The sequence below is a fragment of the Podarcis cretensis genome (genome assembly GCF_951804945.1).
Source record: "Podarcis cretensis genome assembly, chromosome: 10".
NCBI classification, from domain to species: Eukaryota; Metazoa; Chordata; class Lepidosauria; order Squamata; family Lacertidae; genus Podarcis; species Podarcis cretensis.
In genome coordinates this window covers 17,950,940-17,976,597 of record NC_137179.1, presented here as the reverse complement: position 1 = coordinate 17,976,597, position 25,658 = coordinate 17,950,940, and the positions used below count along the sequence as shown (strand labels likewise).

At 42.0% G+C, this 25,658-nt stretch overlaps 1 protein-coding gene across 3 annotated transcripts in view; it reads left to right on the top strand.

Annotated features, from left to right (window-relative positions):
• CECR2 (CECR2 histone acetyl-lysine reader) overlaps nucleotides 1-25,658 on the top strand; it is a 119,646-nt gene that overhangs the window by 35,209 nt on the left and 58,779 nt on the right. The gene's annotated exons all lie outside the window — the stretch shown is intronic.

Sequence of the window (25,658 nt, the reverse complement as noted above, 5' to 3'; positions counted from 1 at the left end):
CAGCCTAGATGCCAATGTACCATAAAATGTCTTCCTATTTCTCATCTACCCTAATAGATGGAATGTGCAGCAGGCCCTCCCTGAAAGGTTTCTACCTGGGTGGGAATTCATACTTTGACAACTATTAGCTGTGAATCAAACAGTGCTATTCTTTCTTACATAGAAATATGATGCTTAAAGCCTAGTCTTTCTTACTCTCAATCTGCTTTAAAGGAGTGTGTTCTCTCTAACACACATGTAAAAAAGATGTCCTTATCAGCCTTAAAAAAGCACACTTTTGTATCAAAGTATTTAACATATCTTAACCATAATAATGTTATGAAATAAACTGCTGATTATTTTTGTTTTGCTGTTGAAGCTTGCCATTGAATCTGTAATTCGAATCCAAGCCAAAGTCCATTGATGGTTAGTGTCCTTTTCAAACCAATCTCTCTCTCTCTCTCTCTCTCTCTCTCTCTCTCTCTCTCTCTCTCTCTCTCTCTCTCTTTAAATGTTCCTAATTGCTCTTAAATTTTATTGATAATTTAAATTCTTGTAAACTATAGAGGTTTTTCTGCAGTCAAGTAGTATGTAACATTTGCTAAACAAAACTAAAATGAAATGAAAAATGTTTTTATATTTTATGTAGGTAATTTATATAAACATATTAGACGGCTTCTTCCTCTTCTCCTCCTCCTCCTCCTCCTCCTCCTCCAAGTTTGTATGCACTCCCCATGAATTGCTGGAGCTGGACCTTCCAGTGTCCCATATCTGAAATTGGAGGAGGAGAGAACTGCTAGTGGCAACCCCTCTTTCTAAAATGTTTGGTGGATGAGTAGGGCTTATTGCAGAAGCAAATGGTAGAAATAATAGCAGCTCCTTCAAAACCGTGCATGCAGAATGATGATGGTGTGTGTAGTTTTCTTTTCTTTTTTTCACTGGAGAATAAAATAAAAAGGCAGCAGGATCAGCAAGTAGATGAAAGGCAACCCCTTTAACATTTGCTCCTTAAGTCCAGCATTTCTCAGCAGTTGGCTGGAGACTATTCGGGATGATCCTGTGGAGTTGCAACAAAGGGACGAAGAAAACTCCCACCCCCAGATCCCCCTCCCCAACAATGCATGAAACAACTTGATAAATGATTGCTCTGTCAAGGAACTGTGGAGATGGAGATGTCTGGGAGCGCAAGGGGGAATGTATCTAATTCGAAGATTGTGGCAAGTTGATGGGTTGAGAGAAGGTAGTGATAGGAGCTTGAGAGGGTTGCACATTGGAACAAGGGTTTGCAAATTAGTTTTAGCCCACCATCATTTTCCCCACATCGTACTCTGAAATGAAAATGAATCTGTTTGCTCCTGACTATTCTCCTGATTGTGTCTGGGGTTTAATTTCCCATTTATAGACAGGAGGCTATATTTCTGCTCCACCAACCTACTTTCTCACCTTCTATCTGGATATAGGAGAACAAACAGAATTGCATAACCCTCACAGTGGCAGGCAGTGCACATCTCTCTTACCACCGCTTTCAGCACAACCAATAAAGCTTCCAATTCAGAATAAAAAAGCTACAGAAATGGAGTCCATAGCCTGGCTCTATTCAACGGAACATTAATTACCCTAAAACAAAAACAAGAGGAGTTCACAGCTGGGGCCCAACACTGCAAATTCCCCTTCCTCCCTTTTCCACTGCCTCTCTAGAGTGAACACACCAGCTATTTATGCAATCTCTCCTCGTACACAATTGCTATTGGACCCACAGGACACTCCCCCCCCCATAGGGTTTTACAGGATGATGTTGCTAACTCTGGGTTTTAGGCATTTCAAAGCAGGCATGGAAGGTTTCCAAAGGCAGAATGTTCCGCACAACAAAACCCCCAGTACTTTGATTTACTGTGTAGCAGTTGCAGGGAGCAGTACCAATTAGGATGCAACCAAATCCGCCTTTAGTCTGCTTCCTCACTTGGTTTCTGCAAATCAAGCTTCTGGTGATCTGTTTTAACAGGCTAGCCAGACTTAGTTTTACACACTTGTAGGTCACTGACTGGAGTTTGAGGTGACTTCCCATTTTGGTTGTAATATTTGTTTTATTGGATGGTGCTGAAAGAAGTGAATTTGGCGGTTAGTCTCAAAATGTTCTCACCAAAACTCTATTTTGATAGGCTGCTAATTTTGCAAGGTAGACTGAAACCAAGTTCATTTTTTCAGCCAGTATAATAAATGGAATATGCTAGAGAGACAGATTTATAGTACATTGTTTTATCACATTTGTCTCAAGCTTTTTGTTACAGCGTTAGGGCAGTGAAAAACAGTGCTCCAGAATATTTTATTTATTGAGTTGCTGCTCTATTTCCCATTAATGATAGGTGAGATCAGAACTGGGGATGATAGTTATTCCACATTTACCTGGGGATGCAGAAACTTGTTTATTGGATATTTTCAAGAGGGCAGAAATCTGTTATGGAAACTTTAGATATATGGCAGTGGTCTTTGAAGTCCTTAACTTCAAGGAACCCTTTTCATATTGAGTTATCTGCTGAGAAACATTAGCAGTAGAACCTCTGTGCCCTCTGTGAAATAGTCGCTTTACAACAGTCACGTCCAACTCCCAAGAGACTGAGATCTACTCACAGTATAAAAAGACCGGCTGTGATCTACCCATTGTCATTGCCAGAAGTTGTTGAGCTTTTTTTGGGGGGTTGACCTAAGCTGTTGAGCTTAGAACACTAAGGCAATCACTGCCGCGATCCACCTGGGGCACCGCTGTCATCAGCCGGTTGATCACAATCCATCTATTGGACATACCTGCTAGAATATGCACCTCATTCATGCAGGCTATTTTCCATACCTGTAGGGGCTTGTTGCCTTTCCCTGTGGTGTGTACCCTAATGACTCCAAATCTTTCTCTGTAAATGCAGGGAGAGATTGATAGTGATAGAAGGGTAATTTTCTTGTAACCTCTATGGGCAGCGTGGGGAATGAAACTTGAGTGTGATTTCTAACTTTTATTTGGCTTTTGTGATGGCTGAGATTATATTGACTTTTTCTTTCAAACTGGTGTTAAGAAGAATTTAAGTTGTACACCACCCTGGGATCTTCTGATAAATGGTGGTATATAAACCAAATAAAGAATAAAAAAACCTTGAAATGTAAAAGTATTTAAATGTAACTCATGCCATACAATAAAATAACTACATTCTCTTAAATTCTTCCTTTCTTGCAGAGAAAGGGGATTGGGTTTATCCAATCTCTAGTTTCAATTATTGCAATGTTTGTGGGGCTGCATGCGCTTGAGGAGAAGAAATGTGTAATGTGTAGTGCAATCCCAGTGAGCTCATTAGGATTTCCCTCAAGTAAGTGTATATAAGATTGAAGCCAAGGGACACTTACTGAGAAGTAATCCCCACTGAACATGATGGTACTTACTTAAAGTAGACATGTATAGGTTGCAGGGCCAGCCCAAGACATTTTGGCACCTGAGGTGAACCACAAAATGGTGCCTTCCCCCTCTATCAAAAAAGGAGTGAGTGAAGATCCACACCAGAAAGAAGAGGAAACAGAGCTACATTAGGAACTTAAACCTCTGTCTCCTAAATTCAGGAGACAGGATGCTGAAAATTTTCTCAGTGAATAATCTAGGAATAAAAATCTGAAACATATTTATGTTCATTATAAGGAATGTTTTGCTTCAGTTCTAGTGATATTAGCACATTTTGTTTGGGTAAGCGTATTTGGGATGGAGCTGTGCACCCATTACCTATTTTTTTTGTCATTATAAATGCTTCTTACCTTTGGTCTCTGAATACCAGTCATTAACTACACACTACCATACTTTCTCCTCAGTGTCAATTTGCTTTTTGCTTACACTGGTTGGTTCCTTTTATGCTTTAAAAAAGAACAGTTTGCTGGTATTCTCTTATTTATGACATTTCTGTACAGCTACATATCAAAGCAGAACAATCTGTTTTCAGTGCTAAATCTGCAGTTTGTTTCCTCTTTTAATCATTCCTGTGAAGAATTAGATATTGTTTTCCAAAGAGCCATTCAGAAATATTTTCATTTCACATTTGCTCAAACTGTCTCTTGGCAAAATTTTGTGCACCTAGTCGCCATGACATCTTCCTGTGTCTACTCTGCCATGTCTTTCCATGCCCTTGGTCAGACCCTTCAGTCTCATCCTCACATCTGTTCCTTTTTTCTTGCAGCCCTTTTAAAGGAGCAGCTTCTCCCTTTGTCTCTATGTGAGGATTTGCTCAAAGAACCAAGAAAATTAAGGCACTCTGGTGTAACTTACCCCGGCATGCATTCAAAAGAGCACTATGCTACAGTGCACAATGGCTACCCCTCATTCAGTTGCATATGTTTACCCCACAGTAACTGGAAATTTGCCACAGGAGGCAGGCAGAACTTTGTGTAAACACCCTGCAGTCATTGTGGCAAAATAAGAACAAGCCCTAATGTATTTTGTTTGGCTTCATCATCCTGTGTATGAAATTATTCTCTAAGGGTTGAGCCTTCCATGCACAAGAGGGAGCTATCACTTGGTTTGTGAAAAATTGTAGAAGTGCAAAAATCTTAAGGGGAGAAACCCAAAACAGCCCAGTGCAGACTGAGCATGCTCTATGCATATATAATGCTGATTGATTATTGGGGGTGGGGTGTGTGTTACAGGAAACAAAGGGAGAGGGAAATAGAATGGAGTCTTCTTGAAGAGGGCATGGCTAGTGGTCTGGCACCCAGAACAGAAACATTTCACACTGCAGCCTGCTGTTGAAAGTCCCATTTGTCTCCTGATAGTGCTCATCACAGTCCTTAATTGCCGTTTCTAATTTAGTATCTGGGCAAATAAATAAAACTTTGCAAAAAGTTGCAGGGTTTTCTCACACAGAAAAGTTAGTCATGCTAGGCAGATGTTTGGAAACCAGGATCCTCCTGGTTTGACATCCTGTCTTATAAACAAGCTGTCATTTAAACAATCCGTTATTTCCCAAGTTGTAGTTCAAAACATATGAAGGGTGCCAGTTAGGGATCATTGCTATAAATTGAGTAATTTCAGCAGCCATGTAGGAAGAGGGTAAGGGAGCATGTGAACATGATGCTTTGCTCAGGCATACTGAAGTCTGTCAACATACTACTAAATCAGAGGTTTTCAACCTTTTCGAGTCCACGGCTCACTTAACTAACTACATTCTTTCTGCACCCCCCTAAGAGGCTCATGAGCCCAGATATGTCACCCCTTGCAGTGTTGGCAGACTCTCACCCTTCTTTGAACATTCTCCCTTGCAGGGTGTTCCCTCCATCTCCTCTCCCCTCTCCTTGTGAGTCCTCCAGGCTGCTGCTGCCCCTGGTCTCCGAGCTGCTGCTCCTCACCCCAAAGAGAGGTGCCTCCCAGAGGCACCACTCCCCTATGGAGCTACTGCAATAAACATCTGTGCAAGCCTCTGAGAGGTGGAGGTGTGAGAGGACATCAGAGGAGGGAGGGAAGGAAAGGGGGACAGAGGCCAGTGTTGCCCACAGCACCCCTGACTATCATTCAAGGCACCCCAAGGTGTCATGGCACACTGGTTGAAAATGATTTAGTGTTATATGCAAAGTTGCTCACATCTTAAGTTCACAGGTTTTGGTCAGACAACTTTTTTTTAATTAAGAAGCTTATTTTTAAAAAGAAAAGAAATTTTAATGCTTCTGCATACTTATGAGTCCTTCAAATGTGTAAAAACAATAATATTTTGGAATAACAAAAACAACAACAACAACAACATCATTTATTTATTTATTTATTTATACATACATACATACATACATACATACATACCCTGCCCATCTGGCTGCGCTTCCCCAGGGTAATCCTGCTTTGCATCCGAAGTGATAGGTTATGTTCATTAATCTGCACAAGCAGCAGTTGAGGAAGGTGGAGAGGTTTCATGTAAAAATGGTCCTGGGCAATAGGACGGAGCAAGAATCACGCAGCCTTCTAGTTTCTTAATCATGACTGTGTGTAATATATTGGCATAAAATGCTGTATGTGTGTTTGCCTATGTTGCCCTATCCTTACAGGAATTTTAAGAAAAACTAGGAGGAAATTAACATGCTTTCCCTCCTACTCAGGTATTGTACAGCATACTTGAAGCACTATTTAGTAAAAGCATGCCAATGTGCTTTTGCAAAAGAAGGCAATGACCCATCCTATTATCCCATTATAATTTGTGTGGCAACTGTTTCTTTACTGTTGTGGAGAATTCTTTCTCCACAGTGTAGTCAGTGATGAGTGTTAATGTTTGTGCAGAAGGACACTTTTTGCCTGAAATGTTGGGCATATATTTTAAGAATTAATGCTGTAGTTCAGGCTATATTCCAGCTCTCTTCAGCAATGCTGCAGGAAGAAAAAATTTCCCTTTAGTGAAATAACTAGCAGACTTCATTTCACCTGAAAATCAGAATGCATACTGTGAAGAATGGCTCTTTCAATATGAGACAGGTGGGGACAAGATGGCTTTTGATTTCCATAAACTTGATTAGTGATGCACATGGTATGGTTGTAGTAGGAAATGGCTTTAATGCATGTGTGAACAAGGCCCCTGAACTCTGGCTCTATAAAAGTTACAAACAGATCATTGGGGTTGATGTTTAAGGATTTTTGCTGTTCCATCACTTAGTGTGTTTTTCTTGAGTTTGAGCTTCAGGAAAAAGAAGTGAAACTCTGGTTTCTTGTGGATAATTTTATTAGGTATCTTCTATCACAGAACTGCAGTTCTTACAATTCCTTAGAGGGAAGTAATGACAAAAATGTCAAATAAAATCTAAAGCCAGTTAATGATCTTTATCTTACAATAAATGATATTGTCTACGAAGTGCATCTGCTATGTTCTTGCTGGATTTTTCTTCTCCAGATGTACAGAAACATTTGAAGAATGTCATACTACATCAAACTATTGGCCTAAACTGTGGATGGGGAACCATGTAGGACTTCCATGAACCTTTTTTTTTTTTAATGATATTTATTAAAGTTTCCAATAATACACACAAAAACAAACAACATCACAAACATATAAACATACACAAACAAAAACAAGTATAATTTCAATCCTTTTTTTCCTTAAACCTTATTTCCCCGACCTCCTCATACCTCCCCCTTCTGTATTATAATTTCATTATCCAATCAGCAAATCCTCTCCCTTATTTCCCATAGTTTTTGATCTTTCATTTTCTTTTCCTTAATAAACACCGCTGAAAACCATCAATTTTTAAACCCATGTCATTCTAGCCTTCATTAATTTTACAATATTTGTTAAGATAGTCTTTAAATTTCTCCCAATCTTCTTCCACTGTCTCTTTCTCCTGGTCCCGGATTCTGCCGGATGGACTTCCATGAACCTTAGCCAGCATGGCCATTGGTCAGGAATGATGGCAGTTACAGATCAATAACATAGCAACGACCATAGGTTCCCCATCCAAGTTCTAAAACCATGCAAGCTAAAATAGCCAAATCATGCTTTGTATGTTTGTGGTGTTTTTGACTGCAATCCTTTATCAGTTACTTGGAAATAGCCCTTATTCAATTCAGTGGGACTTGCTTTTGAGCAGATATGTGTAATAATCTTTTGCAATGATAATTGCTATGTACTTGTTAAAAAATATCTGGCTGCCTTTTCATTATTAACCTTAGAAACTAACTAATGAAACAATTATTATTAAGCAATCTGGAGTGAAGGGTAACTGTCTATTCAGTCCCTACAACCTGTTTTTCTAGACTTCAAATTTTACTTGGTTGGCCATAAACATTAGAGTGGCATTAAGGTTAATAAGAATTTCCTCTTGATAGTGTGGTAGATTGATTTTAAACCAAGCTGATTTAATTAGTTTTTTTGATTTACCAGGACGAAGCCTGATTTAAATAATTAATTTAAATCAAGTTTCCCATTTGAAATGAACATAAATTCACTTGTCATGTTGAACTGGAGATAGAGAACCTCAAGTCCAGAGGCCAAGTGTTATCCTGCAGGCCACTCTGTTTGACTGTAGAACACATACCTCTCCCTGGTCACACCCCAGCTCCTCAGGGTCTGCTTTGCACCCTCCTGGAGTCTTTTTGCTAGGTTAGAATGTTTCTGAACTCTGATGAGTCTTCTTGCTAGCCTGGATGAATGTGTATAGAAATTAGCCTACTGTATAAAGATAACATTCACATGACAGCTCCCCTTTTCCGAGGGGCCGCATTGCGGGAGGGGTTATGGGACCTCCCAGTTACCTGGCAGTGGGAGGTCAGTATGCTGCACATGTCAGTATGATGCCCTGCCGTGTCACCAGTCGGGTTAGCCAGGGGGCATGGCCTTCTGTTGTTTAAACAGCGGCACAACTTTGGGGCAGCCTCCACTCGTCCCCTTTTGTTGGATCACCCAGCCCACCCACCCTCTTTGCTTGCGATGCTTGACTGTGGCCTTGCTAGACTAATGTCGGTCGCCTGGTTGTTGGGGCCGGGTAGGAATTGTTCCACTTGGCAAATTGACAACAGCCATTTGGTTTTCGCCTACCTAGTAGCAATCATCACAACTTTGTAAGGTTAGGCATTGGGTAAGCCTTGTCATGGGAGGGGCGGTTCTTGCCTCCGGCCTGCCCCCTCCACGTTAAGGGTATCCCATTAAAGAGATCCGGGAGTGTGGTTCCTGTTCAAAGCTTGGGTGTGGGCTAGGGCCATGCCACGACCCCATCGGTGATCCTGAGGGTGCTCTTAATTCATGGGTAGGCAAACTAAGTCCTGGGGGCTGGATCCTGCCCAATCACCTTCTAAATCCAGCCCGCAGATGGTCTGGGAATCAGCATGTTTTTACATGAGTAGAATGTGTCCTTTTATTTAAAATGCATCTCTGGGTTATGTGTGGAGCATAGGAATTTGTTCACCCCCCCCAAATAAAGTCTCCCCCCTCCACAAGGTCTGAGGGACAGTGGACCGGCCCCCTGTCTTAATTGATGTATATCATAGGGCTCCCCCTATCTGTGGTTGACCCTTTGAGACTTCCTGCAGACGGGCAGGAGTCAGGTTTGCCTAAGCCAAACCGCTCACATCTGTAACCAATAAAGTTGTGGCCTTACTTATCCCATTAACCCAACATATGCGTGTCTGTGTGTTTATTTCTGGTGGAGTTGCGGGGCCCAGGGCCTCGCCATGCAATCAGTGTTTTGTCTGTGTTTGCCTCTGGGCCCACTCACCATAAGGAAATGTGGCCAATGTCATTAGGCTGAAAAGGGTTTCCCATTTTCTGTGTTAAACCATAATTAATGTTTTAACTATGAATTAATGCAAATAAATATTGTGCTGGTGCACATTGCCCGAAAGTCCCTCTTTGCCCCTCCCTCACTTTTGGCTGTGCTGGGAGGAACAAACCACAAGCCTTGGCTTACCAATTTTTTGAAATTCCGCCCAGATGCTATTTCCGGCGGACAAATCCCAGCTATATCTGGGAAATTCTGGGCGTATGGCAGCTCTACACAGTGGAGGCTCTCCTAGTAGGGCTGCTGGGGCACAACCCTCCCAATGATAATGTCAAGTAAATTTAACCCCCATTTCAGTGGCGTAGTGTGGGGGTGCAGGGGGGGCCGGCCGCACCGGGTGCAACATCTGGGGGGGCGCGCTGGGGGAGGGGCATGCTAAAATCCACGGGTTAGGGGGCGCAAATTACTTGCCTTGCCTGGGGTGCTGACAACCCACGCTACGCCACTGCCCCATTTCAAAACTACACTCTTTACTGTACACGTATTTTATTATTCTGTGAATTTGCAGAGGTTTGTGGATGTATTTCTCTCCCCTCCCCGCCCCCGGCAATATTCTATTCACTGGCCAATCAATTCTGCTGGGCGCGCTTCTCAGCCCTTGTCTTCCATAGCCAACCTGCACTGTGTGCACTGGTTCCATGCAGACCCCTGTGTAGTGGTGCGGGCACCTGTATTGCTGTGCTAAAGCTATCCATCACATGTGTCAACTTTTATCCTGTTTGAGAAGCTTCCTGCTCCCTTTTTTGTTATGAGGGCACTCTACATTGACTACTTTGAGATATGTTCTGAGCATATGCAGAGCTGCTTTCCTGGAGGCTAGTTTTTAGTATGTTCTGGTAACCAGAGAAGCAATAAGGAGTGTTTCGTGCTCTGAGGTGCTTTTGTTTTGTTTTGTATTTGCTTACTAGAAAGAAAGAGCAAGGGAGCAGGCAACTGTAGACAGTGTGTGTCTCTTTTTCTATAATAAATATATCTTTTTTACTTAATAGTTTTGTTTTTTATTTTTGTGCAAATCCGTCGAGTGGAACACCAATTATATAGATGTTTGTTTTGTTTTTAACACCCCCCTTTCTTTTTTAGTGAAGCTTGGAATGGGTAGCGTATCAACAAAAAAAGAGGTATCAGGAAAGATAGGACCTCACAATCTGTTGAACTGTGCTCCTACTTCATACAAAAAAATGGCTTCCTTCTGAATTTATCAATATTTTAAAAATTTACTCTGTTAATGGCACTGCTAATAGGCTGACTATTATATCCATATTGCAGGGGACAGCACTGTGGCTGAGTGTGTGTGTGGTTTACGTCAGCCCCGCTAACCCAGTGTTGTTATATTCATTTTGCTTCAGGGACTGGGTGAATTAGTGTATGGCAATCCTGAAGTGTAGTCCTGTGTTGTTAACTGGGGTTTCTTTTTTGGGGGGTGGTGGTTAGGGAAATACATTGGGATGGAGGCTGTGAAATTGTAGCAGTAGTGCAATTAATTGAGGCTGGAGGAAGTGAAAGGAAATAGAAAGACCTGAAGTTTAAATAGTGGACCAAATATGTTTGGATGCCAGGTCTACCCATGAGAACCAATGGAGGGGTAGACCTGGAATATACTGTCTTGGAGGCTACACCTATCAGGCCTCAGAAATGATTGACCTGAGCTCTGATGCTAATTGCATGTGTTTTTGAGTATTTCCTTTGTTCCTCCCCCCCAAAATATTTAAGTGGATGCCTATGCTAAATATAAGCGACGTGGGTGGCGTTGTGGGTTAAACCACAGAGCCTAGGACTTGCCAATCAGAAGGTCGGCGGTTCGAATCCCCATGACGGGGTGAGCTCCTGTTGCTCTGTCCCTGCTCCTGCCAACCTAGCAGTTCGAAAGCATGTCAAAGTGCAAGTAGATAAATAGGTACCACTCTGGCACGAAGGTAAACAGTGTTTCCGTGCGCTGCTCTGGTTCGCCAGAAGTGGCTTAGTCATGCTGGCCACATGACCCAGAAGTTGTACGCCGGCTCCCTCTGCCAAAAAAGCGAGATGAGCGCCGCAACCCCAGAGTCGGCCACGACTGGACCTAATGGTCAGGGCCCCCTTTATGCTAAATATACACACCCTATTGTTTAACATTTTCATGAAAATAGCAAGAAATGCACCAGTACACAAACAAAAAGCAAAAACAAACCAGCCCAAGTAAATCTTAAAGGAGCAACTGGAGCAGCCTACTGACATTAAACTGCCTTTGATATCTACCCAAAGCTTAGCAAGGTTTGAAGTCAGGCAAACCTGCCTCGGAAGGCTATTCCAAATTCTGAGTGCCACCTCTTTTGCCCCTTCATTGCACAGCTAAGGATGGGGGAGGGTCTGTTGGACTTAACGAATGGCCTCAGAAATTGATCATAGTGCTTGCGCAGCTTCCTATGGGAGAAGGAGATTCTTGAGATACTCTGGTCTCAAGCTATTTATGACTCTAAAGGTCAAAAAAGCACCTTGGATTGAGCTTGGAAACAAACTAGTAGCCATTGTAGCTGGTAAAAGAGCAGTGTAATGCGATACAGTCCATCGGCTCTAGTCAGAATTCTGGCAGCCACATTTTGAACCAATTGAAGCTTCTAAACTCTCTTCAAAGGCAGCTCCACATAAAGTGGCTCCACATCTGACCTGGAAGTGACATTGCTTAGGATATGAATCACTAATGCCAAATTTGAATACCTTTAATGCACTGTAGCAAACACTTCTTCTGAAATTTGTAACATGAATTTTGGTAAAATAGTTTTATCATCTCTCAAAGCTGTATTAGATGTGGCAATAATCAGTTTTTTCAAACTGAGGGAAGGGTACTACTGTTTTTGTAGTTTTGTAATTTGTAGCAATATTATTGTTTATTCATATATAGTGGCATTCACAACAGGATGTGCAACAGAAAATGTAATCATAGTGTTTATTATAATATCACAAAACGGCTTAAAAGGAGGTATTGGCATATGAACAAAGGCAACATAATGCTTTGTTTCCAAGGTCTGATAGTAATTAATGCTTTATTTACAACTGCTCTCTGATGAACCTGGATAGCTAAAATAAAAAGGTTCTTCTTGTATCAATACAATGAAGCTCTTTGACAAATTATAAACCATCATTCTATTTTGCCACCTGTGTATTCCTAAATTCATGAAAGAAAACAGGTCTGGTACAGTTTCATTTTTTCTGGTTTCTAAACAGGATGTTCCCGTTTTCTGTTTCAGATAACGCAGCTCACCTGTTGTAACCTCATACACTATTGCCCACATTCTAAGTGACTTTCAATACATCTGTTACAAACTTACAATATTGTGGTATTGACAGAAAGCCAACAATCCTGCACATAGGCAAGCTACTTTAAATATCATTAAACTCAGTTGGATTTTAACAGTTTAATAGTATGCAGATTGCCCCCTTGAGTACAATGTCATGTTATTTATCACAAAGTTTTTCTTATCCATAGTAATTAGTTTCCTCACCCTAGGTCACAAGCAGATCTGCTTGTAGATGTTCAGCAGAACTATAAATTTTAGTTCACATGCTCATGTGTGTTAAACAAATTCCTTTTCAGCACAAGGTTCTTTTCTGTGAAGAGCATGGTGATGGTCAACTGGAAACTTTGTATCTAGTGAATACTCATCCATGTAGTTAGGAACGTGCCATGTAGTTCTTGTAATTTTCACAACCACCACCTCATTTCCTTCAAGCAGTTTACATTAGGGCTGTCATATTTTTATAGCAAAACTCATGCACCTGTAATAGTTGTTAGATGAGTTGATTCAGTAAGTGACGCTTTTACCATTCTTACACCTGCATGCATAGGAAAGCTTCCCGTGTTGAAGTAGCACATGTCACCCAATTGTTAAAGGTATAGCAGCTTTGGCAGGGAAAAACGTTGGCTATTATGGCAACAAAATATCTGAAGAAATACTTGTACTGATGCATGGGACACAATGTCATGGGTGTTTGGGACAAAGCAGAACAGGGTGGTGTCAGAAAGATGACTTCTGATGGGGAGCAAGTGATTCTCTAACCATAGTAATCTTCGGTTACTGGTCCCTGAAGCAAAAATATTCAGAACTGTGACTGAATAATATTTGTCTCTGGAAACATTTTAAAGAATGGTGTTAATTCACTTAAAGCTCATTTGATAAACTTGTTCAAAAAAGACAATAGCCCTTCCTGTAAGGGTGAAGTCCCTGAGAGTTCCTCTAGGAGACTAGGCAGGGAAGCTCCTGCGAATGGGAAAAGAACTTGCCATTATGACTTCTTCCAGGCTATTGATGTATCACAAATAACTAACTAAGGATTATGTGGATGAGCTAGTGATAATGCTTTTGAGACTATTAATGTTTTTGTAGATGAAATTGGAAGGCTGCCCTACATAACAATCCTACCTTTAACAATCCTACATAACTTAGGATACAGAAGCAAGTGCGAGAATGTTCTATCACAATTTCTGCATCCAGTTGGCATGTAGAGGGAAATTCTTGGAACTGCTAGGCCTGGTCAATGCATGCTGGTAGAATAATGTGGTAACTAATGTAATGCCCTCCAAATGTTGTTGGACTCCAGCTCTCATCAGTCCCTGCCAGCACACCCAATAACCAGGGGTGATGAGAGTTGGAGTTCAACAACAGCTGAAGGGCACCACACTGGCTACCACTATTTGAGATAGTAGCCAGTTCAGGCTGCAATGTACAGTAATATTTTTGAATTCTGTACTACATGAACAATTCCTTGAAAATAGAAAATGAACACAGCAGGGAAATGTCCAGGCTAGAAACTTTCTCTCAGATGTGTGTGTGGGTTTTTTATTTGCAGATATTTTCGTTTAAAACAGGGTGGGTCAATATGTGGCCCAATGACTGCATGCGGCCTCAAGGCCATTTTTGGTGGCCCTTGGCAACATTTGATGACTCCTGCCCACAGCCCTCACACGGCCTTCCCAAAGCTGGTAAGTGAGGTGCTGTCCTTTGGGCAGCAGACATGAGGGCTCTGATAGGGTCCTAGAGTCCTCCTGTGTCCTTCCCAAAGTCTAGTTAGTGCTTTCCCAGCTTTAGGAAGGAGGTGAGAGGGCTCTAGGAGTCCAGTGTCATGCTTAGCCAGCTTTGGGAAGACAGTCTGAGAGCCGGGGGGGGGGGTGAGCAGGTGTCATATTTTGGCCTTGCTCCCCACATCCTGTGCGATAAGGCAATGTGCAGTCCATGGTTTCTGTGTCAAAAGTACTCTTGCTGCCCTATTAGACTGCCCTGTTTTGAATGTAAGGGAAGCAGTCAAACAAGACAATCACCCTCAAGTTGTAAGCCTCTTTCATTCAGTTATCGTTCCTCTCTTAAAGTGTTTTTGCATTTTTGTACTTGACATAGTGCCCTGCTGTTGATATTGCAAACTACATAGCACAGTTTTATTATTGAAGTCTACAGTAGGATTTTGTTTTACATTACAGTTTCCAAACTGTAATCTTGTTTCTTACCAGCATCTTTTTCTCCCAGCTGTGTTTAGTGGAATGTGAATTCCTGTGAGGACCCTGGTTCTTCTGTCAGCTGCCATGAAAGCAGCAGTGCTGGTCACTAAGCAACAGTGTTCGGTCCTGTTTGGTTTTGTTTTATTAGCATCCTGTGTAAGATGACGGCTCAGTGGAGCAAAGCAGTACTGTGTGGACATCAGGAAAGCTAAGGAAAAGTGGAATTCCAATTGGAATTAAGAGGCCAGCCTGGGAATATTAGCTAGCTATGTCAAGTCTCTAAAGGATGTTTGAATAGTCTCTATCAAAGTCTGAAAGTCTTAACTGTTCATCTTCTTGATGTAGTTTAGTTATTGAATGGAGCTGAACATTCTGCTGTGCACGTATAAAAAGTTAATTTTACTTTTGTAGTTTAATACTCAGGTTTTGTTTTGTGCCTTAATATGTAACATAAATTAGAGGGGTTCTCCTGAAGTATCTTGGGCATTTTTGATACAAATTTTTATTCGTCTTAATTCCTGTACATTTCTTGTGAATTCTGCAGCACATTGATTTTACATTCACTCTATTCTGCTGAGAAAAAGCAATTGCTTCTTCAACATCGTTTTAGCTATCGAGATATTTAATGGCTTATAAAGCAACCCAAAGTGGGGTAGTGGAAGGAGTAAAGTGATGGATTGCTCATCACTACCAAATCCATGATGCCAGCCAGTACAGCTCTTTCACAACTGGGAACCAAAACTCAGTTGCTACATAGCATAATGATATCCCACTTACTACATAGTCTCCAGCTTGCTGGGGTCACCCATGTGGCTCATCTAGGAAGCCTTGGTTACCACCTTTGTTGCTTTTCTTTGTTATGCCATCATGTACTCAAATTCAATTTTCTTGTGGTTCCCAAACCTTTCCTCCCACAGACCACTTGAAAATTGCTGAGTGCCTTGATGGAGCACTTACATTTTTCTGCTTCTTGTAGCAGTTGTATTGCACTGTGCTAGTGAATTATTATTTTTAATTGCATTTTTGTTGCTACTTTTAATTTTTATAATGTATTTTTTAAAATTACAATTTGAGTTCTACAGGATTCAAATTGTGACTGTTCTTCACTGATACGTTGTGAACCATCTGAACGAAGCTTGTGTACCATTGGTGGTCTACAGACCACAGTTTGGGAACCTTTGTAATAGGCTATATAGCATTGTGACATATCACATTGATTATATCAAGGATGGGGGGAGCTATGGCGCTTCAAATGTTGTTGGACTACAGTTTTCACTATGTTTTGACTATTGGCCGCACTATCTGGGGCTGATGGAATTGAAGTTCAACAACCCCTGGGGGGCCACAGCTTCCCCATTCTTGGATTGCATGATTCTTGATTAGTTGGGACCACATTTTCTAGGATTAAAAAAGCTGCACAAAAGCAGTAGCAGAAAGTATTGACTAGGAGTGCTTGACAAACCCCCCTCTAATACGTGCATGCCGGCAGTGGGCTACCCACGCTATATATGTGTGCACATGCATAGTCAAACACAATACACACAGGTATGGGTCATAGCAGAGATGTGTGCACATACAGATGCACAATGCTGCTCCTCAGCTGATCCATGAAGATCAGGTGTGTGGGAGGGTTATTGCCCCCTCTCTGCTTATATGATGATAGATCTGAATACTAGGGAAGGATGCTGGGCTAGGTAGAGTGATTTAAATCGCTCCACCTATCCCAATGCCATGTCTACTTTAAATGCTTTCTTTTTGCTTCTGCCACCAAAGTCAGCAGAAATGGGATGGGGCAAAATATGCTTGGGGGTTAGCACAGTAATAAACAGAATAAAAATGGTTACTATTCCTGCAATGAATGGTATGTATGAAATATACCTACAGATTTTTAATCATAGGTGAATATTTATTTCAACATTAAGTTCCAATAGGGACGCGGGTGGTGCTGTGGTGTAAACCACTGAGCCTTGGGCTTGCGGACCGGAAGGTCAGCGGTTTGAATCCTTGTGACAGGGTGAGCTCCCGTTGTTCGGTCCCAGCTCCTGCCAACCTAGCAGTTCAAAAGCACGTCAAAGTTTCCGTGTGCTGCTCTGATTTCGCCAGAAGCAGCTTAGTCATGCTGGCCACATGACCCAGAAAAACTGTCTGTGGACAAACATCGGCTCCCTTGGCCAGTAAAGCAAGATGAGCACCGCAACCCCAGAGTCGTTCGTGACTGTACTTAACTATCAGGGGTCCTTTACCTTTACCTTTAAGTTCTAGTAGGGCTGCTGAATTGGCTGATTGATTAATATAGACTGGTTTGGGTGTAGGCTGTTGAAATGAGTTTCTGGATAATGAATTCAGATGAGGGTGTTTTTAATGCCTGGCCTTTCATCCCCATGCTCATGAGATGGAAGCCACAGCCCAGAGCCAGTCTGTACCTAAAATGGAGAGTATCCTTGTCCTATTTCTTTGCTTGTTGGCTGGGGAGGTGGCATTTTGAAATAGGATTATAGCTTTGAGCCCCTAGCTTTGGAGCTGCAGCCTGTTCACCACGTTGCCAATGGGCTTAAAGGCTTAAGAGAACTCCCAGTAGGTACCAGGAAGCCTCTTAATGTAGAAGTTGGCAACATTGTATGATCAGCTGTTCTGTTTTTATCTCTTTGCAGTATAGCTTGAGTGAGCATGTAGCTAAAGCCATGATGCTTCTGGGAATAGCATCAAGAACAAACTGGTTTGTTAGCAGATAGTCTTGCTGATGCTATTTGTAAGTCTGTGATTGCACTCACTTAAGGGCTATGCAAAGCAGGGTAACTGAAAACACTGAACTTGTTTACCTGTTGGAAGGTATACACATTCTCAGCATGTGTGTACACTGACTCTCTTTGCAAAGAACCTCACCCTAATACTGTATGCACAAATTTGTACCTGCTTTTTGGTGGTTGGAATGCTGGGCATTTCTTTTAACAGTGTGAATGTGGGTTAATTATTTGTATTTTTGACTACATGACCTAGGATTTTCTAACATACACCCAAAATTTTGCTAAATCCGGTCAGATGCTTTTGCATCTTTTTTTACACTGCCCAATTAACAATATCCTGCAGACTGTTCACAATAAAACTTAAAAATAAAAACCATAAAAACATACAGAATAAAACCAACTACATTATTAACTAAGTAAAGTCTGTATCATCAAAACATTTATTAATAATCTTAAGATGCCTAATAAAATTAAAAGGTCTTCACCTGGTGGTATAATGAGTATAATATAGTTGCCAGGTAAGCATCTCTGGAGAGGTCATTCTGCAATCAGGATGCCATTCTGGGAAAAAAAACCTTTTCTGGTAGCCACCAGCCATACATCATTTGATGTGGTTACCTTGAGAATGGTCTCCAAAGAAGATATTAGGGTGCACGTAGGTGGTAGCAGATGGTGGGATGGCACAGGTGGGGCTGTATTGTTGTCCTGGCTTCCCAATGCTATGCACCCACTTAAAATAACTTCCAATTCATTCAGCCTTTATTATATAAGAACATAAGAAGAGCATGCCTGATCGGCCAGTGGCCAATCTAATCCAGCATCCTGTTCTCACCGTGACTGACCTATGGGAAACCAGCAAGCAGGATTTGAGCACAAGAGCATTTTGCCCACTTGTGATTCCCAGCAACTAGTGTTTAGATACAAACTGCCTCTGACAATGAAGACAGAACATAGCTAGTAGTTGTGGCTAGTAACTGTTGATAGCCCTGTCCTCCAAGAATTTGTCTAATTCTCTTTTAAAGCCCTTTCAGTTGGTGGCTGTCACTGTCACCCCTTGGGGCAAGTTCCATAGTTAACTGTGGTCTGCATGAAGAAGTACAGTACTTACTTTTCTGTATCCACTTTCTCTATGCCATGCATAATTCTGTAAACTTGTGTAATGCCACGTTCTCCAAACAGTTTGCTTCAGGGACTGGGTGAATTAGTGTAGTGTAGTTTCCAAAAAGTGTGGTGGGTGTATTGTATATTGTTTCCAAAAAGTGTGGTGGGTGTATTGTATATTGGACTTCAGTGACTCACTCAGGCTCTGCACAAGTGTTGTCAATGTAAAGTTTATTAAACAAGTTTATTAAAAAGTTTATTAAACATGTCTCCAGCAAAACTCTAAATAAAGGCCTGTAGTAAGATGGAGGAGGGAGTCCATATGCACAGGAACATTGCATAGTTAATTCACTGTGCCTGAATGTAGTTCAATTCATATCTATTTTACATTCATCTGTTTATTTTATACATCTTTATTATATCAATTTATTTCTTCTGAGCGATCACATTTTGTTTGTGGGGTAGAAAGCAAACTTTCCCTGTATGTTTCTGATGGCCTTCACCTGTTTTCCTACTGGAATGCCACAGTTACCGTACCTTGAACATAGTGTGCACAGTGGGAAGCATATGCTATTCCTATCCTCTCCCATTTGCAGCATGAACTGATACCCTTTTAGTTAGTAAAACAGACATGGGATATATGCTCTCCTTTAGAGGAAAGGGGATTATTTGAAGGGATGGGCGGGACTCTTAGCTGCACAGGGAGAGCAGCATGGCCTCCAGATGCTTTGTCTGCTAACAGCAGTAACACCAAACTGACTAGAATATAGAGATACTGAACTCAAGGATTCTCAAACTCTGCTACTTAAATAAATGTCTCTTTTCTAAGACCTAAAGGAAATGGGAGATATGTGTTGTGAAATATATTTAAATGTATGGAAAAGCAGTGGGAGAGCAAAAAGTACATTTGTTTTTAATGCAAACAGGTTTTATACAGAGAAAAAGCTGGAAATAGTTGCTAGATTTTTAAAAATCACTTTACAAACCTTCATGGTGTTTGCTCACCATATGTATAGGCCCTCAGAGTAAAATGGGCAGTTGTGGCCCACTGGTTGCATTAATTTATGGTGCAAGATGCAAATGGAGGAATTCCTTTTTATTAAAGTGCTTTCCTGAGGGTCACTCTTCAAAGCCCATGTATGTACCTTGTGGTACATTTTTTTCCTTTCCCTTTTCTGTCGTTGAGTAGCTTAAACATTTCCCCCCTCTATTCATGTCACAGGGATAGCTTGAGAATACTAGATGTGATTGTTCATGGCGCATGGTAGGTGTGAGCAAAATATAGCTTGTGGATTGGTTCAACAGGGAACTCAGATGCTTGATTCCTCATCGGGTACATTTCAGTGTGATTGCAGACAACTTGCTAAATCTCACAGGTCTCCTATGAGGATAAAGAATGGGGACACAGTGTATACAGCTCTGATATTCTTAGATAAAGTGTGGGAAAATACATAAATACTAATGAAGTCTACAGATTTTGTTGCTGCTCTATTGCCCTGGTGACAAGTAAGGCAGTCAATACAGTCATGGTGCAATGCATTGTACATGGCACAATGCTGGCAGGAAGGCTTCTTAAATCGGAAAATCCACTGCTGCTTCTTCTCAGCACAGTGGTGTTACCAGAGGAGAGTAGGGAGTGATGGGGTAGCAGTTTTGCTCTTCAGCAGCTGCCTTCACAGTTTGAGCTGCTGTTTGGTTCCCTTGAGTAGCTGAGCCCCAGATGCTAGGTACGTACGTAGCATAATAATAATATTATAATAATTTATTATTTGTACCCCGCCCATCTGGCTGGGTTTCCCCAGCCACTCTGGGCGGCTTCCAACAAAGATGAAAAATACACTAAAATGTCACATATTAAATACTTCTCTGAACAGGGCTGCCTTCAGATGTTTTCTGAATGTCAGGTAGTTGTTTATCGCTTTGACATCTGATGGGAGGGCATTCCACAGGGCGGGCAGCACTACCGAGAAGGCCCTCTGCCTGGTTCCCTGTAACTTGGCCTCTCGCAGTGAGGGAACCGCCAGAAGGCCCTCGGAGCTGGACCTCAGTGTCTGGGCAGAACGATGGGGGAGGAGACGCTCCTTCAGATATACTGGCCGTTTAGGGCTTTAAAGGTCAGCACCAACACTAGGAATTGTGCTCGGAAACGCACTGGGAGCCAGTGTAGGTCTTTCAAGACTGGCATTCACAACACATGGAGGAGAGGAAGCAGTAAGCCCTGGACCTTCTGTCCAAGTTCAACCTAACTTCCAGTCTGCTTCTTGGACCTCCATGGTTGCTTCCACCTGCCCTGGCCTGCCTACTCATGAGTGTTAGCCATTAAAGAAGCAGCCAGCTTACTTCCTGTCCTGCTGCCCTTCAGACTGACTGCTGGGTATTCAGAGGTACTAGTGGAGTTGTACAGTGCCCAGAGAACCAAAGTGACCTGAATAGCTTTTTATGCCTCCCTGCTGCGTAACAAAAGCAGAATTAACCATGCAGACATGTGATTGATTTGAATATTTTATAGAGGTTGCAGAATCTGGGCTATCTTAGTGCAAGAGTTCTGCTTCTAAATGCAGTGTAGCGCTTACCATATTATATCTCTAGTTCTTGGCAAACTAGTGTCTGGGAACACTTTTCATCATTAATGAAGTAGGGGATGCAGTCTCCTTTCTTTAGTTTCTGTATGTCTGTTGGAATCTCTATACTGATATTGTGTGTGTATGTGTGTGTGCACGCCAATCTAGTTATCTTCAGACTTCATGTATTGGATAACAACATCCAGCAATTGAGGGAGTGACATTCAGCACGCTGTGGTTCAGTTTAAATGTGGTTCAGTTTAGATGTATTAGCCAAATTTGAGGTTTGAGTGCCTACCTTTGGCTCCCTGGGTTTGCGCTGTCCCACCTCCCTAGTAATAGTAACTGATACACTTTGCATTGGGATGGCGTTCAGTCTCAAACAGCCCCCCCCCTTTTATGTTTCTCAGAATGTCAGGCCACTCTTGCTATAGAGTAGACCTGGGGAATCCTTTGTTCTCAGAACTCAGGAGCCTGGCTCACCAGAGGACCCTCCTATGGCCTCTCCTTTTCTTCCTTCTGCCATGCCCCTCCCTTCCTTCTCATAGGCTGCCCCCTGTACGTAGTTAACACAGGCAGTACTTCAGCTTCTTTCCTCCCTCCAGCAACCTTCCCTTTGGCTCCCTGGGAATTGATGTTAGCACCTCCTACTTAGCCTTGCAGCACTTGGGTTATCTGTAACCGAGGCAGAAAAAGTCACCTTCTTCCTTGCCTGACTGTGTTCCAGCTGAACACACTGTAGAGCTTTTTCCGTTTCTGTTTTTCTATATACACTGAGTGGGGAGGCATGCCCTCCAGCCTGGTCTTGGTTGCCAGGGAAGCTTCCTGTAAATACTGACAGAGGCTTGAGCCAATGGCAGGTGTCTTCTCACAGTAACTATAGGTTTGTTTGGTTTTTGTTCAGTTTAAATTACAAAAACTATGGTTACCACAAACCATACTTTGTTTTCAAATCAGAACTGGAAATCTAATGGAAACCAGAACCAACATATTTAATATATTCTGATCAGGTATAAAGAAAACTTTAGGTGAAATTAAATTTTAGGTGAAATAAAAAATATCGTTGGATATGAAACCATGGATTCCAGTTCTGTTATTTATTTATATGTTTGTTTGTTCGCTCCATAAAGCTCACATGCATAGTTATCCACCTCCCACTTTATTCTCACTGCAACCCTGTGAAGTAGGTTGGGCTGAGAGATTGCGACAGGCTCAAGATTACTCAGTGAGTTTCATGACTAAGCAGGGATTGGAACCCAGTTCTCCTCAGCCCTAGTCAAACACTCTCACCTCTATGCTACACTTAGTTATAGTAACCATGGTTGGACCATTCAGACATAACAATAAGCCTTAGTTACTGCAAACCAATAAAATGAGGGAAGAAATTGGGTACGTGGAGGAGGAATCGTGATGAGAGGAGGGAGCATGTGAGCCTGAAACATGGCCTCCTTGGAGAAACTGTGACTTGCCTGTGGTAGTGTTATAGTAGATACTGAATATGCCCCTTTTAGTGGTCCTCAGGCAGCTCAGTGTTAAAGAACAAAACCCTCAAGGGTTTTTTTTTTAATGGTTATAAGTTGCCTGTAGTATTAGGGTTGAAAGAGCAAACTGCCCCATGCATCTTAAAGATCAGTACATTTAATGTAGCATTAGCTTACATAGGCAAGGCTTTGTTTCATCTGTTGCAGTGTTAAGATTGTTGTTTTAAAAGTTGCAGTACCCAATTAAATTGAGCCAACCATGCTGGGAAAAGAGTACAAGCACAAACCTTCCATTCCTTCCATCTCTAATGACAGGGGGCAATATTCGCTTTTCCCCTTTCTTTTGCCAGAGACAGTTTGCTGTTACTGTTGGATTTGCCTGGCCAATGTGAAAGAAATGCTACAATTACTTTGTGGCTTTCAGTTTATAACCCTCTGCTTTGTAACAAAGCTATCACTTCACACCTCTGCTAAGCCACCATTGTAACATTATCCCCTTGTTCTAATGCTTTCCAAACAGCCTCCCATATGTAGTTATAAAAAGGTTGGGGGAGGGACCAAACCTGTGAAGTCTGGAAATAGCAGTATCATTAAGAGCAAACCCAAAGAGAAGCAGACCTCTTCTTCCCTAACTCATATTTAGCTCTTGGCTGAAGTGATAAGGAATCCAGGAAGGGTACAAAGGATCATAATTTGGTCCTATTGAAAATTGTTAAGTGTTACTAAAGCTCTTCTCCCTTTTCTTTGAGAAAGTGGCAGCAAAGGGGACAATGCCTGACTCCTTCAGAGTTAATCGTTCCTATTCCTAATGATTGAAGTGCCAAGAAGCCATCTCGGTGAAGAGAGCTGTCAATTTGGTTTCTGTTGCTTGGGAGAAGGGGTGTATGTGTGTGTTTTGACTCCTAACTCCGTATAGTCTTTTGTCTTTACTGTAGAGGCAGTTCAAATACAGAATTGGGGGTGGAGGTTTCAGTGGAAGGGTTTTCAATTCAGGAAGCCATAAAGCACTTGAGCATCTAATTGAAAGTCGGCAATATACAGCCCTTTTGCTGTTCAATTGCCTACAGGGCTTCACAGAAGTGAAGATGATGGGAAATTAGGGAAGAGTTTCTTTAACTGCAGCTGTGACAGGGGAATGACACACAGATCCTAGTGGTTTTGGGAACAAAATGCAAGAAAAGAAAGACAGGTGGAATACTACAAATTGGGGGGTTGGTTTATACAAGGGACTGGAATTGCTTAACCCCAGAAGACACGAAAGAGGAAGAAGAGGAAGAAGAAGTAGAAGAGTTTGGATTTGATATCCCGCTTTATTGCTACCCGAAGGAGTCTCAAAGCGGCTAACAATCTCCTTTCCCTTCCTCCCCCACAACAAATACTCTGTGAGGTGAGTGGGGCTGAGAGACTTCAAAGAAGTGTGACTACTCAAGGTCACCCAGCAGCTGTATGTGGAGGAGCGGGGACACAAACCCGGTTCACCAGATTACGAGTCTACCGCTCTTAACCACTACACCACGCTGGCTCTAAATAAATAAGGCTGACCCACTGCAAAATTGTTTAATAAGTTGTTTAACATCTACATGAAACCATAAGCGAAGGTGATGTAAGGTAAAGGTAAAGGGACCCCTGACCATTAGGTCCAGTTGTGACCGACTCTGGGGTTGCGGCGCTCATCTCGCTTTATTGGCAGAAGGAGTCGGCGTACAGCTTCCAGGTCATGTGGCCAGCATGACTAAGCCGCTTCTGGCAAACCAGAACAGCGCACGGAAATGTTGTTTACCTTCCCGCCAGAAGTGCTCAGTGCTATCTGTGGAAGTGCAAGGTTGAGGATGGCAGAGGCAGGGGCAGTTTAGACTGCCGCACCAGCTGTAATCCTTTCTTGGTTATCCGTGCAGTAGTGAAGGCCCTGATAGACTACTGTAACACCTTAATATTGACATTTATAAGGCCCTTTCTTGGCTGAGGACTGGGATAAAAATGCTTTCAGTAAATAAGTAAATATGCTCTACGTGGACCTGCTCAAAAAGATGATCCAAAGGCTTCAACTGGTACAGATTAAAGCCACCCAGTTTCGTTGGAGGTGAGGTGGTCATGGTAGGAGTCATACTGGTTGCTGGTGCATTTCCAGTCCAAATTGAAAGCTGCTGGTACTGACTCTTAAATAGTGCAGGGCAAGGTTATTTGAAGGACCACCTTCACCTGTAGCAGCCTGCTCATGTTTTGTGATCAGTTTTGCAAGCCCTTCCTGGAGTTCTGCCAGTGAGATCAGTTAGGTTGGCAGGCATGAGAGAGATTGTATGTTAAATAGTGGATCCCAAATGGGACATAGATGACTCCTTCTTTGCAGGCCTTCAGGCAGGCTGTAAATATTTCTTTGTTTCAGGTTGTTGTTATTTTTAAACAGGACTGTGATTCTTCTTCTTCTGATGATGATGATTTACTAGCATTTGAATGGTCTTGGTGTTTAAATGAGATTTCAATAGTTTTATGGCTTAGCTGGTTTTAAATTATATGCTGGTTGATACTGTTATTTTTATAGCTGTGGTTGATTTTAACGGCTGTATATTTTTATGGTGATCTTTGTTTTTGTTTATAATTATATTTCAATTTCTTATGGAAGCTGACTTGTGAGGGCATTTGCCCTAAAAGACAAGTTACAAACATTTTAAATAAATAAAATCACTCCCTTAGGGCACAACCCTATACTTAAGTTCCCCAGCTGAGGTACTTTAGAATCTGTCAGAAGCTGCTGGCGAAACCTGAGACATACTGCTGGCACAACATACACACTGGTGGAACTGCTTTGATATGCTCCTGGCATCTATGACTGAGCCTTGACTGGGAGAAGATAAATGCCACATGATGTGTCTGCTTCTTTTCTGGTGCTGTGTTTTAATAGTTAGGAAACTTCTCCTTGGAACCTGTATTGCCAGGCCCCCCAAAGGTGAATGGGGAGCTCAAAATTCCCACCACCTATTTCTTAACCCCCACACCCTATGGAGCCCACCACTGGAAGTTATAATTCTAACCTGCTGCTGTCAAGGAGGACTTGTGGCTTCCC